The 3,689-nt window shown below is 35.7% G+C and overlaps 1 pseudogene; it reads right to left on the minus strand.

Moving 5' to 3' along the window:
- Positions 1-1,377: 1,377 nt before the first annotated feature.
- On the minus strand, positions 1,378-1,911 carry LOC103192931 (annotated as a pseudogene).
- Between the last annotated feature and the right edge of the window lie 1,778 nt (positions 1,912-3,689).

Here is a 3,689-nt window from a genome sequence, read left to right on the forward strand (position 1 = left end):
ACCTAGTCATATGATGGTTTGATAGAAAAGTAATTAATTAATGTTTACTCTAAATTCAAATGTTCTAGAATCTTGAAGCACACCCATCTGAAGGTGATTCTCTCATTGATCATATGCACAGGGATGAGATTTTAAAGGGACACTGACTGGCCTGCTGCTTGTCCCAGTCAGATACCTGGGATGAATTTTAAAGCAGCACTATTACTCTAGGATTCCAATTTAGAAGTTGAGACTGACTTTCTCCAAACTTAAAGGCTTCCCTCATCCATCTTCTTTAATTTTTATTTGGTATTGGTGGCCATGTTGTCTCCCTCACAAAGTCATAACTGTTAAGCAAGTAAGAACTATGTCTTCTTTTTTGTTTGTTTGTTCCTTTCCTTTCTATTGTATTTGAGAATAGAAGGACAACCATATCTTAGTTTCCCAGTGCTGCTGCAATAGAAGTACTGCAAGTAGATGGCTTTAAAGAACAGAAATGTGTTTACTCATGGTCTGAAGGCTAAAAGTCCAAAGGATGATGTTCACCAAGAAATTATCAAAATTTCTATTGAAGAAAATTTAATGAGGAAAAGGTTTTCTAAGTAACAAATTAAGTGATGCCAAAATAATTATCTAAAGATGGGCATTTCTGTTAGGAAGTATTAGATGTTGTGGAAATTTTAAACTCCAAGTTTGTACTATGTTTTAAATTCAATGCATTTGAAGAGAGGGAGAAAAGAAACTCTCAAGGAAGGGGATGGGTTGGAATGAGCAGAGTCCTGTGTCAGCACCATGTTTAGCCAAGCAGCAGTGGGACTTCCATGAAAGGTGGCCAAGGACATAAGCAAAAATGAAACTGACATCAGTTAGCATGGCTTATTCCTATATATATTAAAATATTTTTAAAATATTTGCTCTGTGCTGGGCACTGTTCTATATGCTAGGACAATGGATGTGGACAAAATAGTTTCTGGCTATAAACAGATTAGTTCACTTCCCTGCTTAAAACTGCATTGGCTTCCTGTCTAACTCCTAAAAACCACACTCCTGACTTTGGCTTACAAGGTTCTGTGTAATCTGGCCCTTGCCACCTCTCTGACCACATCTCCTGTCCTCTCCTCCTTAGCTCGCTCTGCTCTAGTCATGAAAGGACTCTGCATTCAGTATTCCTCTGCCAGGAAAGCTGAGGCTCAGGGCAGGGGACAAGGCTTTGAGAGTCACTATCTATTAAGCCTTTAACCTATGCTAGGCACTCTGCTGAATGCTTGACAAACATGATTAGATTTAAGGTTTATGTCAGACAATAAAGACAGTTGAAACTGCTCCTTTCTCTTTTTTTTTTTTTTTACTTTTATTTGCATTTTATTTTATGCTGAATATACCCCAAGCCATACGCTTCTATTTCTTCAGTTTCTTCTGGGATATCTTTTTCTTTTGTGCAACCTCCTCCTCTGGTTTAGGAACAATTTGCTCCTTTTCAGTAAGGATCATCTCAATGTGGCAGGGAGAGCTCATATATGGGTTGATCCAACCATGAGCTCTGTAAGTGCGGTGGCGCATCTTTGGGGTTTTGTTCACCTGGATATACTTAATGACCAGAGAAACTACATCTAAACCCTTACGTTCAGCATTACTCTCTGCATTTTTAAGCATATGCAGCAAAAATTTGGCAGTCTTTTTGGGCCACCAACCCTGTACCCAACCCCATTGTTTGGCCTGGACACACCTACCAACTCCACCATTGTAACGTCAGAATGCCACACACTTTTTTTGCAAAATGACATCTTTCAAATACTTGGTGGCTTTTTGGATATGCATACCCTTGATGGCCTGGACAGTTTCACAGGTATTCTTAAAATGGACCCAAAGATTTGAACCTCTTGATTTGCATGATTTTGTGGGGTTTTCTGGGTCAGGTGAGTAGCAAACCATTTTACAAAATCACCTCAGGCCACTTATGGGAAGAGCTGAAACTGTCCCTATTATTTTTATTAGTAGTTATTAAATGTTATTAGTAGCATTTGCTTATTATTGTCTTCTTATTAAAGAAGAGAAATTAGGTGACTATCTCATGATCACTCAATTAGGAGTTGGTAGAACCAAACCACTATGCTCTAAAGATCTCCTTGACCTTGACTGCTCTATTGAAATATTGAAATGAAGAAAAACTTCACTCCACAAAGCATGAAAATTTGTCTACCAGACCCTTCATTCATGTTAGCATAATTACCTTGAGTTTCTACTTAGATGCAAAGCCCATGGATGGATATGTGGATAATGGATAAATCAGCTCTTCAAGGAATTTTCCACTTAGTACAGTTATTATATAGATGTAAATCCTTCAGATGCCTTTATAAGTCTGAAGAATGAACTGTTCTATAACTGACTCCTAGTTCAAGATGATTATCTGAACCTAAGTATTTAATTTTTCTTCTTTCCAAATTATCATTGCAATAAATAAGGAAATGCAAAGTAGGAGGAGATGGAAGGAAAAGGGAAAAAAAAAAAAAAAAACCTGTGTCAGCCCTGGAAAGGAGGAAAGGATAGACTAGAAGCTTAGAGTAATTTCTGGATGATATCCTGAAAAATAGAATCACTTATTTAAATATGTATGGAACTTCATATCCAACCAACAGAGGATACTTATTTTTTTAATATTAAAAGAAAGTTTAAGAAGTTGCTTATACAGCAGACCAGCTATTCATCAAAACCTCTTTATTACTGGCTAAGTTTTTCTTACCATAGGCATGTGTCATTTTGATGAAAATAAAGGATTATTTATTAGGTTGCCCCCAAAAATGTAGAGACCAATAGAGGGTTGCCAACTTTTATTAATAAATAAATAAATAAAAGTTGCTTATATTCTATATTGCAAAGAAAGATTATATACCAAAAGGTAGGAATATGATGCAATAAACCAGAAATAAAAAATACAACAATATAAAGCCACAAAAAGACTTAACAGTCTGTTAAAAAATACTTGAGTCAAAGATGAACTAAAAACTCCAGAGATTACTGAAAATAAATACTAAAATTTACAAAATTCAGCTACTGATTCACACAGAGAAAAAATAATAAATTTAAGTGTCTTTATTGTTAAACAAAGAAGAATAAATAATTAAATGAGCATTTGAATTAAGAACTTTAAAAACACCCAAACCAGTATGAGAAAAACACAGACATCATTGATGAATAAAGCAGTAATTACTGAATTAGAGAAAAAGGGTTGAGTTTATAATATTACAGTTCATTTTTTGAAAAGATCAGTAAAATAAACAAGCTTCAGTCTAGGTTACTAATGAAAAGTAAATGAATAAACAAAAATTGTCTATCAGTTTGTCAGACTGTGGTGGCTTGCATGTTGCTGTGATGCTGGAAGCTATGTCAATGATATTTCAAATACCAGCAGGATCACCAATGGTGGACAGGGTTCAGTGGAGCTTACAGACTAAGATAGACTAGGAAAAGGACCTGGCGATCTAATTCTAAAAAAAAAATTAGCCAATGGAAACCTTATGAATGGCAGTAGAATATTGTCTGATATAGTGCTGGAAGATGAGCCCTTGGGTTGGAAGGCACTAAAAATGTAGCTTGGAAAGAGATGCTTCTTTACAGTCATCCTTTAGATGACTGGATGGATGGAGTAAAGCTTTTCAGGACCTTCATTTACTAATGTGGCATGACATGAAATGAGAAAAAACTGCAGCAAG

This window comes from Orycteropus afer, unplaced genomic scaffold, assembly GCF_000298275.1.
Source record: "Orycteropus afer afer isolate SDZICR_OR568_19922 unplaced genomic scaffold, OryAfe1.0 scaffold00032, whole genome shotgun sequence".
Classification (NCBI taxonomy): Eukaryota; Metazoa; Chordata; class Mammalia; order Tubulidentata; family Orycteropodidae; genus Orycteropus; species Orycteropus afer.